The 17,247-nt window shown below is 50.0% G+C and overlaps 1 protein-coding gene across 3 annotated transcripts in view; it reads right to left on the reverse strand.

Moving 5' to 3' along the window:
* The window catches only part of LOC139761746 (uncharacterized), a 112,127-nt gene extending 95,749 nt beyond the window's left edge, over positions 1-16,378 (reverse strand). For 2 of the 3 annotated variants that reach the window (XM_071686162.1, XM_071686160.1), the window contains exon 1: positions 15,989-16,378. The gene's annotated coding sequence lies outside the window, so the exon portion shown is untranslated. Of the gene's footprint in view, positions 1-5,238; positions 5,546-15,988 lie in introns of those variants that run through there. The other variant, XM_071686161.1, reaches the window with a different exon arrangement.
* Between the last annotated feature and the right edge of the window lie 869 nt (positions 16,379-17,247).

The following is a 17,247-nucleotide window of genomic DNA, read 5'->3' on the forward strand; positions in this document are numbered from 1 at the left end:
GTTACAATTTGGGTTATATTAAAAATCTATATCATCGGTGTATCATACACGTACATATATAATGCATTATATATGTACATACATAATGCTCACACAGCTCAAGGTATGATACATTTTGGCTACAGTAGTGACAGAGTCATTACACGAGTCCAGGAATATCTAACTCTACAGAAAACTCACAAATTTCTCGAAAAAAGAAAAGGAGTTCAGATCAGGATTCACCGAGTCCAGGACATCAGCTTTATGATGTTCCAGCAGGTGTCTATCGGGTGCAGCATGTGTCTATCGGGTGCAGCAGGTGTCTATCGGGTGCAGCATGTGTCTATCGGGTGCAGTGTGTGTCTAATGGGTGCAGCAGGTGTCTATCGGGTGCAGCAGGTGTCTATCGGGTGCAGCAGGTGTCTATCGGGTGCAGCAGGTGTCTATCGGGTGCAGCAGGTGTCTATCGGGTGCAGCAGGTGTCTATCGGGTGCAGTGTGTGTCTAATGGGTGCAGCAGGTGTCTATCGGGTGCAGCAGGTGTCTATCGGGTGCAGCAGGTGTCTATCGGGTGCAGCAGGTGTCTATCGGGTGCAGCAGGTGTCTATCGGGTGCAGCAGGTGTCTATCGGATGCAGCAGGTGTCTATCGGATGCAGCAGGTGTCTATCGGGTGCAGAACAAAATAATTATGATCATACTTTCCCGCCACTTGCCACATTTACACCTTCATCCCCGGCAGCCACAGCACAGTGCGGGGGGTGTGCTCGCCAGGCGTGGAAGACACCTTTACTTGAGCGATCTGGTGTGGGTGCTGGAGCAGACCAACATGTTCAGCACAACTATCCACCCAATCCTGACGCAAACATACGTCCAACATGTAAAGACATTCATAGGAATTATACAAGTAGGTCAGTATTGTAGGCTTGTGTACGCAGGGAGTGAAGGATGAGGACTAGTGTCCTGCAGGTTACTCCGAGGTGGATAATACCTCAGCGTTGTGACCAGAGTATACAGTTGGCTGTGCCTGATGGAGCTGGACCAGGCGTTAGGTAGGTTCGTCTTCCCTGGAGTGAATGAGACCACGTAACCGATCCGGCCTTACCAGTGGTCTGCATTAATACGTGTGTGTGTGTGTGTGTGTGTGTGTGTGTGTGTGTGTGTGTGTTCGCCATTTCCCCCGTTAGTGAGGTAGCGTCTAGAACAGATGACAGACTGAATGGGAAAAATCCTCATTTGGCTTCTTCTCCGTTCCTTCTTTTGGAAAAGTCTGGGAAACGACAAACGACTCGAGAAACAGACCGACCACCTGATGCAACGACATACAAAAAGTGAACGAGGGCGAGACTGGATGGGAGCAAGACGCATAGACTGCGAGGAAGGGTGGGGGAAAGCAAGACGTAGAGATAGCCAGGGAAAAAGTAAGACATCCAGGGAGAGAGGCATACAGGGAGAGAGAGACAGAGGGAGAGAGGTATACAGGGAGAGAGACATACAGGGAGAGAGACGTACAGGGAGAGTGAGGGAGTGAGGCGGGATGAGGTGGGCGGGGCGGAGGGCCGGGCTGGTGCCATGTTTGAACAGTGCCAGCAGCCAAGGTCGGGGTGCCAGGCCCTCCCTCTCCAGCGAGTGCCACCAGCCTTATACAGCACCTCACCCTACCCGCAACACACTCCCTCATAACCCCTTCACCACAACGAATTAACCCCTTCAGTATGACGACTTAACCCCTTGAAGACGATGGCTAGACTCATGGGACTCAAGGGGTTAAATCAAGAAGGTCAGTTGCCGTGCGAGACGTCAGTTGTCGTATTGTTAATACCTTGTTGCAGTGACGCGAGAGGTCAATACGGCTGCTTGGTTACATGCTTCTATGGGCTTTAGGCTTATCATCTGTCACGGTCATTATGGTTGTTAGCGTCAAGCAACAGGACAATATGGGAGGAGCAGCACCAGGACATGGTTGGAGGGCAGCACCAGGACACGGTGGGAGGGGCAGCACCAGGACACGGTGGGAGGGGCAGCACCAGGACACGGTGGGAGGGGCAGCACCAGGACACGGTGGGAGGAGCAGCACCAGGACATGCTGGGAGGGCAGCACCAGGACACGGTGGGAGGGGCAGCACCAGGACACGTTGGGAGGGGCAGCACCAGGACATGCTGGGAGGGGCAGCACCAGGACATGCTGGGAGGGCAGCACCAGGACACGGTGGGAGGGGCAGCACCAGGACACGTTGAGAGGGGCAGCACCAGGACATGCTGGGAGGGGCAGCACCAGGACATGCTGGGAGGGCAGCTGCCTCCCTCAGTTCAGTACAGGTCCTGGTGAGGCAGACGGCACCTCCCCACACCAGGTGCCGCGGGAGGAACTAAGATAGTGACGTGAGCCTCAGGATCATGACGGCCATAAGGCAACTCTCAGTCTGGAGATTCCTACACAGGGTAGACATGTGGAGAGGAAAGAGGAAGATATGTTGTCCTGGACCACATTCTCTCTTGCTGACAAGACGAAGAAACAGAGCCCATAACTGACCTCGTCTGTACACGTGTACAGTGGTATGGCACTGTATACCTGCTCCTGCTCAGTAATGCTACAACAGCTTCCTGTCATCTTGGCTCCGTCCTTTGTCACATGTGATGGGTCAGGCCAGTCCATTCTTCAAGACCCACACGTCCTCAACCCACGTCCAGTGTTCAGGTGGGAACATGGCCATCCACATGAACATAAACGCTTCTTAATTTTTCACTTTGCACTCTGATCTGAATCGTCAAGTGTGACCATCGTCTCCACTCATTTTTTCAACCTACCCACCCCACACACACACACACACACACACACACACACACACACACACACACACACACACACACAGACACACACACACACACACACACACAGACACACACACACACTGCCCTTGATCAACAGTCATTCCTCCTCACATCCACATTACATACACCATCATAAAGACTTGCATCTCATCAAAGGTCATTACCATTGTAAACATCAGGTGTTCAATGTTTGGGCTTCATTACAACAGTTCATGCCTCCCTCTACCTGCACCCAGATGTGGTAGGATGACCCAGCAACCTGAGGGCCAGCACTACTGAGTGTCCAGCAGGATCCCGCTAACGCCAAGTTCATCCTGAGGGCGGGGCCCTCCTGATCCCAGAGTGGGACCTACTGACACAACACAGCACACACACATCATCTGAACCTTCGACCGTCGCCTGAGGTACCGGCAACATCACGACATTGTATCTGGAGGAAAGACTCATGAACTGACACACTCCTGCCCCAGGTGACGCCCCCAGCCAGGGGTGGAGACACGGGCCGGCCCGGCTGGTGGTGGCCACGCGCTCCTCACATCAGCCTCGCACTTAACTGTGTGGCGACGTCTTGTGGAATGATCAACATTGTCACCATGTAAATACGAACTACCTCGTTGAATGATGTTTCCTACCAACGTTATCAGTTCCTGTGCCATGGCTCGTGTATCATCTGCTCGGGTTGTGGCGCTAGCTCTTCTGAATCGATTTGCTGAGAACTAAAGATAAATTTCTCAAGACGGATTCTTAGGTCCTTACAGTCAACTGATATATACAGGATCCTCTACGGCAGTATGTAATGGTAGATCATTATTCATCTCGGGCTGCTAACAACCACCAACAAATGACTGTCATACATCTGGTATATCCACCAAGAGCAGACGTCCACACACTCCACGACGCATGCGTGAGAAATCCTCTTCATTTGTCTCACGTATAAATCTACGTCACGACAATTACTCTAGAGACGCCGACGACACCATCACCAATAATTCTTGTTCTTTACTATTGTGTGGGACGTCGCGTCGCGCGGGCGCTACGGGGTTCCCGCACCTCCATTAGCGGTCAGAGTGAGCAAGAGACACCGAACCGCTGACCAAACTTATGGCCGTCGCTTGTGGCCTGAAGCAACAGCCTCCCGCAGTAGGGGACTCACAAGACAAGGAGCCCCGCCCGGGCTTTGTTTGTTGACGACCCGCGTCTTGCCCTGCCACCTGCACGGATCCCTTCCTCCTCCAGGTACTGACGTGTTTATACATTATTTTTTACCGGGTTTTAGTTGTCTTTTTCAAGGGTTAAAAAGCGTTCAAAATTAGCCTAACGAGCCTGGTGTACAGCGCTATCACCTCATCCATCGTCAGCTTCTTTCTCCTCCTGACGGGTCATTTGCGATGGAGGGAATGGCGGTGGAGGGAGGGAGGTGATGTGAGTGAGGAAGGGAATGGTGGTGCAGGGAGGTAATGGAAGTGTGGGAGGGAATGGTGGCGCAGGAGGTGAGGAAGGGAATGGTGGTGTCGGTTGGTAATGGGAGTGAGGTAAGGGGTGGTGGCGGTGGATGGGGGAGTGAAGGGAGTTCTTGGGGTGGGGTCGGGAGAGGTGTGGGTAGCGAGAACCCGCTGGGTTCTCAGTAGACAGCATCAGAAGGTAAGCACGAGTGTTTCCTAACAGTGCCCACTGACCTGCCCCCAGCTGAGCCTCCCCACACCCTCTCAGGTTATCGTTGTCAGGCCTGGCCAGCTTCACAACGTAATATCTCATGGTAACGAAAATCTCTTTAGCAACGTCTCACCTCCTGCGTTGAGTCCAGGGAGGACTGCTCGTACTGATGTGTACGTTGAGTTACACGGTTGTTGGACTTACAAATATTGGCCGTCATAAACCTTATAAATGTCTCTTTTTAGAATTAAAATCCTAACAGACCCAGTTGTAAACACACACCTCGTTAGCGCTTGAAGATAATTTGTGTTGCCAAACACGGACGAAGACGCGAGATGGTGAGGAGAGAGAGAGAGAGAGAGAGAGAGAGAGAGAGAGAGAGAGAGAGAGAGACTAAATGAGATGGCCTTGATGGGAGATTTGGTTGGCCGTGCTTCTCGTCTACGGGAACAAAACTCTACTTCCCTTGAATCATTCCACTTGTGATGTATGCTCGTCCTCACTCTGCTGAACATTGAACATATGATTACACCCAACGACTGTTTAGACATCATTCATGCAGCCGGTTTATCAATTACACCTGACCAGAACTGTATCAAGATGGACACTCGCCTTCTACTAACACAATCACTGTAAACTATCTATAGATATACTTATCATTTGTCATATAAGGAACGACTTGTAATCAATATATTCAGCCAACATCAAAGGTCATTACCACATACATGCGTCATAACGTGTCTCCTGCTATGTAAACAATGTATGTACTGAACCTACCTTAGTGCAACGCCATCTCTGTGTTTCGTCCTGGTGTATAACTTGCTGATGTTAGGGCAGAAAGATGGACAAACACGGAGAACACTGGTCGTCTGTACTTCATCCTCCAAACTATCAGGACAAATTTGCTGGCTTACAAACTCGTGGTGCATACCTCCAGCTGCTAACTTCATTTTCTTGTCTACAAAACTTCACCGACAGTCAACACCACACTGGCACCAACCACCTCACAGACAACACTAGTAGTTGTTTATATAGGAGGAGGAGGAGCAGCGAGGGAGGGAGGGAGGGAGTGATGGCAAGCAGCGTATACCCTGGTGTCACACTGTCCAGCCACACACACAACAGCCCCCCACCCGTCGCCCACGCCGCCACCACCACCCAGGGTTGCTACTCAACTTTTGGTCTAAACCAAATACGACAAATAAGAAGTGGTGGGAAATTAGCAAACATCATGATAACGTACCTGCATATTATCTACATAATCGTAAACAATCTTCCAAAAACATAGTTACAGAGTTGTGAGCGCTGCCCCCTCGAACCTTTCGTGGAATAAACAAGCGAACTGTGTGATTCGAGTGAGTGGTACCTTGTTCACTACTGACGTGCTGCTAACTTAGCGAGACAAGATGGTTCAGTTCTACTTATGTAGGCGATGTAGACGTATATCTACAAACTAACTTGTCGTCCAGACGTAACAACCTCTCCCTAAACGTAACTATGAGAGTTACTATCATGTTTACGACACCTGCTGAGGAAGTGGTCGTTATTGTGAGGGATGAGAACACCTCCAACATACAGACTGGAGAGTCTTCATCACAGGTGTGACACACACTGGCGACTGATCATGATACATACGCCACGACCCGGGAGCAGATGTCCGGGGCAGTGGCGCCGGACTCCGCCTCCGGCAGTAACGGGTCGCCTTCGGCGAGGTCGTCTCGTCGTCAGTGTACGAACAGGAACACAGCGTCTAGTCCTCCTCAACCACCACCACCATCACCACCTGCTCCTGCTGCTGACATCTCGCTTTCATAACACAAGTTCCCAACACTTGTGTTGACACCATCTTGTGTTTGTTGACATTCTGAGTTCCTGATATCAATAGACCCCCTTCTCTCTCTCTCTCTCTCTCTCTCTCTCTCTCTCTCTCTCTCTCTGCTGTCCTTCCTCCGTATTCCTCACGCCTGTATCATACCTGGACCACTTCACCTCTGTTTCCTGAGCTCCTCCATTATTCATAGATTATTACAAACGTTTGACTATATCGCTCCCTCCTCGTTAGTTCCTTCGTTTATTCACGGTCATTTTTCAGGGTTATAACAACTATGTGTCTGCCTTGGTGTACGGTAACTCTGTCACAGTGTGTGGTGGTGGTGAGTGGTGAGGTAGTGAGGTGGTTGGGAGTGAGGCAAGTATGCTGTGAGGACAGGAATCAATGTCACGCGCTTTTAACCCACGCCAGGCAGACGCCTGATGAACCTTGCACCACCTTCCTGTGTCCCGACCCTGACAGCTGGCTCGCTCACTGCCATCCCTCCATCATCGAACATCACGTGACAGGTAGTGAGCGCTTAGCCCGCGTCAAGTCCAAGCAGCGCCGCCACTCCACCATCCGTCACCACCAGCCACAGCGCTGGCTCTCTTGTGACTCTACTTGTAACACAGCGTAACAAACTCCTCTGTTCCCGCCGTCATCTTCACACTCATATACTCTCAGTGGTTTCCTGGCGCGATCACTGGTGCTCATCATAGGCTACAGCTGAGGGAGAATGGCGTATGTTCTCTCAGGCTCAGGTAAAAGACGTTGAAGGAGTTTATTATGTGTACAGAACGTTTTCCTGCCTACGTCACTAACATACGTTACTAACATAACTGATCTTCCTGTCACATCAACCAAGACTGTTACTATAATCTCTTTAAGTCTTCTGTTTATTACCTACTGAAGAATTAAGCATTTGTTCTACGGTCATTTCTTGCAACTTTTCACACCCCGCATCTCCCTCTGGTTTACATTAAGGTACGCCATAATCTTTCCCCAGAACTCTTCCATTTCCTCTGATATCCAACTCTGATTATTTATATTTAGAACTGCTCAAGCGACCATCCCTTCCTCACTTTTCTTTCCATCTGCACATTTTCCACCATATTCGTCTCCTCCTCATCTTCTGATCCATCTCCCATTTCTTCTGTGTTTTTCCTACTACATTTACTATCTTCATCTGCACCTTCTCTGTTATTCTTAATCTCATTTATTTTCCTCACATTTGTGTTCCTATCCCACTCAGTCTGGTTATTTCCTCAACCTCCTCATTCTTGCTCCTTATTACTTACAACCTCCTCATTACTCGTCGTTTGTACCGTCACTGGTATTATGTAACGTGAATCATAGGTACCTCTACATGTATGGCTGGCTCCCGTCTATCATAAGATACGTATGTCCTTCCCTCAGCCTCTGTCCCATGCTCTTCTGATCAGTGTTCCCATGTCAGATTTGTTCTGTCTTTGCACATTGTACTCAGCATAATGACCAGATAATTTCCTGATTCTGAGTGAGTGAGTGAGTGAGTGTGAGAGAGCAAGTGGAGACTCTAGGTTAGAAGTCCTCGGAATATAAACAAACATTTCCTCCAGAGCCATACGGAAAGTTGAGTCGCTGCAAGATGTAAACAGCGCCATCTGGGGCAATAGGTGTGGCCCGCGCGCTCCACACACACATACGCCGTCGCCGCCATCCCTCCAACTGCAGTGGCGGGACACGGGTACAACTCTGGCAGTACGGGGATATAGCTATGTTTTGGCTGCTGGTCTGGTGGGGCAGGGGCTGCTGGTCTGGTAGGGAGGGGCTGCTGGTCTGGTGGGGAGGGGCTGCTGGTCTGGTGGGGCAGGGGCTGCTGGTCTGGTGGGCAGGGGCTGCTGGTCTAGTGGGGAGGGGCTGCTGGTCTGGTAGGGCAGGGGCTGCTGGTCTGGTAGGGCATGGGCTGCTGGTCTGGTGGGGAGGGGCTGCTGGTCTGGTAGGGCAGGGGCTGCTGGTCTGGTGGGGAGGGGCTGCTGGTCGATAAACATGGCATGGAGTTTACCCGTAGAAAGTGTATTAAAATCCCGTCAGAAAAGTTTGGAGAGAAGAAAGATGAAAAATAGGAAAGGATGTCCACTAAAGAGAGGGATGGAAAAGGAAAATAACTCGAAGAGCTAGAGATGAGAGCCTAACATACACCTGAAGCATAGGAATAATTCTGACATTATCTACGCACCGTAACACCAGGTATGAAGAGACGCCACAACACGTTAAGTATTGGTGACCAAATAGAACGTAAGATGACAAATTCATTAGTACACTTCAAGCTGCCGCCACTACTGGTGTACAAGACCAACCAGGATGTTTATATACTTGAAATATATTTTCCTGCGCTTCAAGCAAGAAGAAAACGTTGTTTTCAGTATTCCCAACAGCGTCTTGTTCATTGCCTCGGAGGACAATACGCTAATCTAATGTCCAGTGGCCTCCACACACGCTGCAAGTTGTCGTCCTGCTCCACCTCACGTCTCCTTACCATCAATATCAAACCTGTTGTGTCCACACACGGTCGGTGACGTGGTAAATAAAATCATTAAACTGACTGATTAACTTTTCTCATCGTAACCACGCGTCCTCTCGCGACAGCTGTTGGACCAGGCTCAGTGTTCCCCTCGCCATTAGGCGGTAATATTTTACTAAACAGATGCGGTGGTGGTCGTGCCTCACAGTGGCCAGCCTGACCTCCGTAACGCCAGAGTGGGCGTGAAGATAACATGGGATGGATTCTGTTATATGTGGCCTTATCTGTGGTAGTAGTTATCTGTGGTGGTAGTTATCTGTGGTAGTAGTTATCTGTGGTGGTAGTTATGTGCGGTGGTAGTTATCTGTGGTGGTAGTTATCTGTGGTGGTAGTTATCTGTGGTAGTAGTTATCTGTGGTAGTAGTTATCTGTGGTGGTGGTTATCTGTGGTCGTAGTTATCTGTGGTCGTAGTTACCTGTGGTGGTAGTTATCTGTGGTAGTAGTTATCTGTGGTAGTAGTTATCTGTGGTGGTAGTTATCTGTGGTGGTAGTTATCTGTGGTGGTAGTTATCTGTGATGGTAGTTATCTGTGGTGGTAGTTATCTGTGGTATTAGTTATCTGTGGTGGTAGTTATCTGTGGTAGTAGTTATCTGTGGTAGTAGTTATCTGTGGTGGTAGTTATCTGTGGTGGTAGTTATCTGTGGTAGTAGTTATCTGTGGTGGTAGTTATCTGTGGTAGTAGTTATCTGTGGTGGTAGTTATGTGTGGTGGTAGTTATCTGTGGTGGTAGTTATCTGTGGTGGTAGTTATCTGTGGTAGTAGTTATCTGTGGTGGTAGTTATCTGTGGTGGTGGTTATCTGTGGTGGTAGTTATCTGTGGTGGTAGTTATCTGTGGTGGTAGTTATCTGTGGTAGTAGTTATCTGTGGTAGTAGTTATCTGTGGTGGTAGTTATCTGTGGTGGTAGTTATCTGTGGTGGTAGTTATCTGTGGTGGTAGTTATCTGTGGTAGTAGTTATCTGTGGTAGTAGTTATCTGTGGTGGTAGTTATCTGTGGTGGTAGTTATCTGTGGTGGTAGTTATCTGTGGTGGTAGTTAGTAATACAAGAAGAAACAAGTAAAGTAACTCTTCCTGTAGTTGCTCTTTCCAGTTAGTTATACAACTGAATTCCTACAGCAACAATCCACTGGGTCTAACGAGGCTGTTCGTGATAGTAGAAGAGAACAGAAACTTATGGATTAATGTAGCGGGAGGAGCGAGACAAGTGACATATTGTGTGTAGCAGTAGCAGACCTCGCGAGGCCAGGCACAGGTGTGAGAGCCGGTCATGTTTGATGATGCTGGACACACAGGTACCGCTGCCATATCTATGCCAGTCACTCTACCTTGAAATCAATCTAGTTGGTATAAGAATCATGTTTTGCGAAGATCTATGCTGGAGGACAATCATATCTCAAGTTTTAACATTACCAAGGAAGGTCGTATCTGTTGTCCGAGGAGTAGCTGTGCCCTACCCCCGTCGCTAGGGTCGTATTAGTGATGCATATAGATATTATCAGTGGTCTGTCCCCGTCGCTAGGGTCGTAGTGATGATACAGATATACCTGGCTGTAAGGTCACACTGGATATAAAGATACCAGACAGTCGACGCTTCAGCAAGCGGAGCAACGGAACCAAAACTGATGTTAGTGATGTTGGGATGTCAACTTGCGGCTGTGCGACCCACACTGACCAGAGGCCAGACCCTGCCTTCAGCACTGTATGGTCTTCGTCTCGCATCCAGAGTCGTACCAGCCTAAGCAGACCCTTAAGGTCATACTGTTAATGTGAGTCTCAAAGTTTTATAGTGCTGCCCTCTTGATGACGTCAGGACTCATATCACAAGGTTCCCTCAAGTATCCTCTTTGAAGTCAGGCGAAGAAAATAAAAAAGCAATTTTGTCTTCAAACCAACACTTGTACATCGTCCTCGTCGTCCTCCTCCTCCTCCATGGTCGTATTAAGCACTGGTCGACGGTCTATAAGAGTGAGACTGTTTCATTGGAATACCTGACATGGGACTATTGAAAATCGACCTTATTTTCCTGTGCATACTTTGTCATAACTGTTTTTTGAATATCTTCTCCCCCGTCAGTGAGGATGTGTAGTATGGCTTCTGCTTCAGCTACCTTCATTCTTGATTGATGGTAAATGCAACACATACAGTCATTCGCTGTTCAACTTTCCCAAGGCAGCATAAACCACAGATCTTGTTGTGTGGCGGCCAGACACAGCAACAAGATGTTCCCTCAAGCATGTGTGTTGCTGGGTCCACTGAGGGAGGTACCGGGACGATGGTGGCAAGTGTTGCGCTGTTGGTGGGTAGCGTTGCCCCAGCGTGGCGCGAGACGCTGATGGTGTTGTGGCTCGTAGTGACATGAAGAGAGAACGCACGAGTCTGGTAACTCAAGTACCAGCTGATACAATGGTGAACATGAACAAAGACTTACCATTAATGAATAACTATATATAGACTTCCTAATATCATGGCTGCTCCTGTGTCTGCTCAGAGCAGCAAGCAAATAAACAAGTGGTCACGATAACTGCAGTATATTGCTGACCTTGTAATAGGACCAGCACACACACACACACACACACACACACACACACACACACACAGGCTGCTGGTACCGCCACCAGGGGAGGGGACAGTAGTGTGGTCGGGTTATCACATCCTCGTGTCCACGTACATACTAATGAACCTCAGAATCCCACGGCGTGGCTGCCAGGGTCCGGCCGGGCGGTGAATGGAATATGACGGTGACGTCGGCGGAGGAGGCGTACAGTGTAGGGTGTGGGCAGGAGGAAGGCGCTTGATGTAAGGGACGACCCGCGCAACACAGTCATCATCAGAGTTGGCGCCACAAATCCCGGGATTTATGAGAACAAAATTCCAGAGAGCAAGAATCAGCAAACATACAACGACAAAATATCTTCCGGAAACTTACCAAGACAACCATAACATCAGACGGAGGCGACACTGCCCGGCGGAGGTGTGCGGCCACCAGCAGGTAGGCAGTGCACAACGTAACATTAAGATAACAGCTAAACATACACGAGGTTATTGTTTCGTGTGACGTCATTCATATACCGTCGCCTAAACACTCTCGCTTTATTGACTGTCTATCAGCCTGTGATACAGTGAAGACCACGTTACTGACCACTGGCAGCACCGGACACAGTAAAGACCAGGTTATTGACCCTGCTCCAGCACCTGACAACACAACCCACAAGTAGAAATCATTAAGAAAATACCAGTTGAGGTTTGAGCTGTAGAGGGTCACGTGGTTCCCTGGGGGGTGGGGGTAACCCACGCGTACTACCCCTTCATCCACCTCCTGCAGGAGGTGAAGACCTCCTGCGTATCTACCGTGCTGCAGTTTGTCTTGGTCGTCTTGCAGGATGATGCAATACTTCTCACTTGTCTTCCTCAGTACTGTGCCATCATCCACAAACATGCTCAAGCAGGTGTCTACTCCTTGTGTGTGTGTGTGTGTGTGTGTGTGTGTGTGTGTGTGTGTGTGTGTGTGTGTATTATTTTCTTCCTATTCTTTCCACTATGCAACATATGTTTAAGAGTTAGGTACGTCAGCTGCTTCATACTATATATGCACATTTACATTAGCAACAGTGGTGTGTGTGGCGGAACATCTGCTCTTCTTCTCCAAACCAAACACGTTTTTTTGTTTTTTCTCAGACGAGAAGTTGAATATGTAAACAACTGATAATGTCAGACGGTTCCTGAGGCTGTGGTGAAGCCAGAGGCGTAACCCAACCCCAGACACAGGGACGGCACGAGGCACCACCCGCCCACCAACACAACTTTCATTTTTTGGCAATCAAGACGTTTTACTGACTTGTGTTTGATAGTATATGATGAGCTGTGGTGGTGAGGTGCAGCCCAGGACTCACTCCCCTGCCAGTTCATGCGGTCTGCGTTTACAGTCATGCACGTGTCTTACTCTGGCATTAGTTTCAGTGGGATGTTGTTCTCAATTACTTTATTTTCATCTTCATTATGTCGTACAGTGGCTCGTGCTTTACTGACGTACGTTTACCAAATTCATCGTTTTATTGTACGTTGTGTAACAAGCGGCCACGTGTGTTATGACCTTGTATCACCTGGTGCTGATTGGCTGGCGTTGTACGGTAACAAGCCGTTATGGTCAACCAGGCTACTGACGAAGCTTACGTCGCACTGATCATGTCCCTCCTCACTGTGGCCCAGGTTACACAAAGTCCCGTGTTCCACTACAGTTCCGGGTCTTCCTTGTCTCATGTCTCAGTCTGACTGAGGTAGATGGTGTGCAGTAGACCTTGTGTTGGTGTGGCCGCACCTCACCACAACCTGTGGCTCTCCTCAGTGTGTGTTGTACTGAGGACGACGACTTATCAACTTACCTGTTTTATTAGGTCTGTATTTTCATGCGGTTATATTGTTTATCTTTTGTCCTGTTCTCTCTGTTGCCTCTCATACTGTCTTCATCCTTCACCAGGAGCACAACCTCTGATAGCCGTATTCACCGTCGCCCGCGATCACCCTCCATGGTGTTCTGCTGTCGCCCGTGTTACATTCTTGCCCGTGTTCTGCCATCGCTAGTGTTCTTGCCCGTGTTCTGCCATCGCTAGTGTTCTTGTTTTTCTTGTCATCCACAACATAATGTGACACTTCTTCTGTCGTCACATGTGTTGTGGCACGTCATACTGCCGTCCTTATGTTATGTGGCTCATTATAATATGGTTGACCATTCACTGTGGCTCGTATTGCACGTGTTTCCCTGTAGCTGTCATCTTTATGTTGTTCATGTGTTACTGTGGTCAGCCACTCATGTGTTACTGTGGTCAGCCACTCATGTGTTACTGTGGTCAGCCTCTCATGTATTACTGTGGTCAGCCTCTCATGTGTTACTGTGGTCAGCCACTCATATGTTACTGTAGTCAGCCACTCATGTGTTACTGTGGTCAGCCACTCATGTGTTACTGTAGTCAGCCTCTCAGAAGGTTCGATCCTTCTAACTCGTCCAGTTGGTGCTGTCTTGTGTACAGCTTCCTGGAGTTCCAGAGAATGAATGATAAATCCCAATCTTCAGGTTTTGATAAAGATAAAGAGACTACGTTAAGCAGGAGAGAACACCTTAGCTTGATACAGATATACAATAAGATACAAAGGTTACAAAAGTTAGATAAACCTCTTCGTTAGCGATTTCTGACAGAGGCGGACGGGAGTGAAGCAAGAGATTCTGGTCAGTAAACAAGTGACTTTGTGTTGCTTCTTGGCGCATGCGTCATGTGTTACTTAATGCCACAGTCTGTGTACACAATGGTATTGTGCTGACACGTACGTGGGGTCATGTGAACATCTGCTGACATTATGGGAGAACCATCCTTCAAATATAAACACTTCAGTCGTTATCTTTTTCTGTTTCACATAAAAATGAATTGTCGTATGTAATGATAGTACATTCTGGTTTGAGTCTGGTGTGAGGCTGGTGTCTGGTGTAAGGCTGGGGTCTGGTGTGAGGCTGGGGTCTGGTGTGAGGCTGGGGTCTGGTGTGAGGCTGGGGTCTGGTGTGAGGCTGGGGTCTGGTGTGAGGCTGGGGTCTGGTGTGAGGCTAGGGTCTGGTGTGAGGCTGGGGTCTGGTGGAAGGCTGGGGTCTGGTGTGAGGCTGGGGTCTGGTATGAGGCTGGGGTCTGGTGTGAGGCTGGGGTCTGGTGGAAGGCTGGGGTCTGGTGTGAGGCTGGGGTCTGGTGTGAGGCTGGGGTCTGGTGTGAGGCTGGGGTCTGGTGTGAGGCTAGGGTCTGGTGTGAGGCTGGGGTCTGGTGGAAGGCTGGGGTCTGGTGTGAGGCTGGGGTCTGGTATGAGGCTGGGGTCTGGTGTGAGGCTGGGGTCTGGTGGAAGGCTGGGGTCTGGTGTGAGGCTGGGGTCTGGTGTGAGGCTGGGGTCTGGTGTGAGGCTGGGGTCTGGTGTGAGGCTGGGGTCTGGTGTGAGGCTGGGGTCTGGTGTGAGGCTGGGGTCTGGTGTGAGGCTGGGGTCTGGTGTGAGGCTGGGGTCTGGTGTAAGGCTGGGGTCGGGTGTGAGGCTGGGGTAGGGACGTGCTAGGGCCAGAATGTCAAGCCACAAATGCCAGCGTGCGGGTCACAACACGGGGGGTTGGGTAGGGCGCCGCCCCTGACAATGGACAAAATGCCAGGCGGGAAGATCGTCATGAAAGAGAATCCATGAGACAAATTTCCATCAACATTGTGAGGGTGTACGAGATACTGGCAGTGATGTCAACATATTCACACTGTATGGGTGTGTGGGGGAAGACTCTGGCCCCTCGAGAATACACTCGCTGCTGTGAACGAGGTAAGGAAGGACGGGATCCAGATTAATATATTTGTGTTTGATGGTGTATGGGTAGAGGGTCGTCCTGCCTGGGGTCCTGGGTGGTTGTGCTGGGAGTGTGTGTGTGTGTGTGTGTCCTCCTGACACTGTGTTGCACCACCTGGTCAGGACAGTTGCTCCGTCCTGATGGTCTGCTGAACACAACAAAATTCTAGGTTCATCAAACGTTCAGTTCTAATTTCTTTTTCAGACATTGGCGTCGTGAATGTTATTATCCAACGTGAGATATATCCTGTAGGCTGGCGTTTTGTGTATACACACACACACACACACACACACACACACACACACACACACACACACACACACACACACAACACACACACACAATATATATATATATATATATATATATATAATAATAGTTGTGAGGTGTCCCTGGCCAGGCAGGGCTGAGGCTACTGACATTTTTATAGGGAGAGACCCAGTACCTGGGCCGACCTTTACTCTGGTGGTCAGCCTGTGTTCCCCGACGTTGCCCTCCGTCACCTAACATGTCACTGGGTAGAAGAACAAACTACACAGTACAGGTGGATCATCACTGACTGATGAAAGACAGACTTTTGTGTTGTGACGACTTTATGTCGAATTACAGAGTGACTGCGACACATAAACGCGTATAATCTTCGTCTCCTCAACCTTGACGAACACAAACAAATGGAGGACAGGGAAACATTAGAGAAAGATGAATAGGAGACCAGTGCATGACGTGTTATTGATAAGAGGGCAGTTAAAGTGGAACCTAACCAGATGACATCATGCACGAACATAATCAGTAGTTACGTGATCCAGACGACAGACCATCTTCATAGCAGGACACCCCAGAGCAGGTCAGGTCAGGTCACACGACGACACTACTCGTGTAGCAGCGTGGGAGTCCAGGGTTGACACTGGGGCAGCCACACTCTTGTTGCTTCCATCGTCAGGCACGTGTCACGTATGAAGGGTGGTTTTGTATCAACGTTACATGTGATGACTGAGTTAATGTCTTATATCATTAAGTCACAGGTACCACAAGACGGCAAGGTCATCCTTGAAGGTGCACCTCAATGAATCACACGACAATTGTCCAACGGTTATGGCTGGCGAGTCAGAGTGGAGTGTGGTAGTGTGGTCGTGTAGCGCACCTCCAGCAGCGGCCCCGTCACCACCATGACTGACGCAGCCGAGTTCTACCCTGCACCACTCACCGTCCGCCCGTCACACCCACCTCCCTCCCGCACCCACACTCACCCGCCTCCCTCCCGCACCCACCGTCACACCCAACCCCTTCCACATCCAACCGTCACACCCATCCCCTTCCTCTCCCAGCCGCCGCCACCACCCCCCTCTCCCACTCCCCCTCGGTAAATCCGCCTATCACGCCTACCCCCATCGAGACGCCCGCCCGTCAGCCCACCCTTAGGCCACCCATCCGTCGTCACGACAGCCCACCCCAGACCAATTCATTCACCCATCATGCTCACCCTGGGCCACCCGCTCAGCACGCCCGCCCCTCGACCACACACACCCTGGGCCACCCGCTCGGCACGCCCACCACTCAGCCACCCACCCGGCACGCCCACCCCTGGCCACGCCCACCCCTGGCAATGGCCACCCAGGGCCACCCACTCGACACACCTCCTCTGGGCTACACCCGGACGCACCTGCCATGTGATAACCGAGAGACACTCTCCTCGAGTGCCTCGTAGCCTTGTTTGTACTTCAGCCAGACAGGATGAGTGTGTTTCATTAGTTGGCGAGGATGTCGGGGTTAACGATGGTAACCCTCGTTAGTTGTTCCAGCAGAGGCACGGCCACTTATTCCAACAGTGACACCGCCATATTGTACCAATCTAAGCCTGGAGAATGGCTCCTCCCTCCTTCTTAGATCCTCCTTCACCACAGAGTCATATGGAAGCATTACGTTCCAGCTGACGTATCATACGTGATCCCGTTAGTGTTTGTGCCGCCTGAGTGAAGATAAGACACAGTAATGACGTTTCAGCAGCACCTGTGATCCCTATGTGGTCACTGAGCTCCTCCTGTGGACACTGGCTGTG

The sequence above is a fragment of the Panulirus ornatus genome, chromosome 41 (genome assembly GCF_036320965.1).
Source record: "Panulirus ornatus isolate Po-2019 chromosome 41, ASM3632096v1, whole genome shotgun sequence".
NCBI classification, from domain to species: Eukaryota; Metazoa; Arthropoda; class Malacostraca; order Decapoda; family Palinuridae; genus Panulirus; species Panulirus ornatus.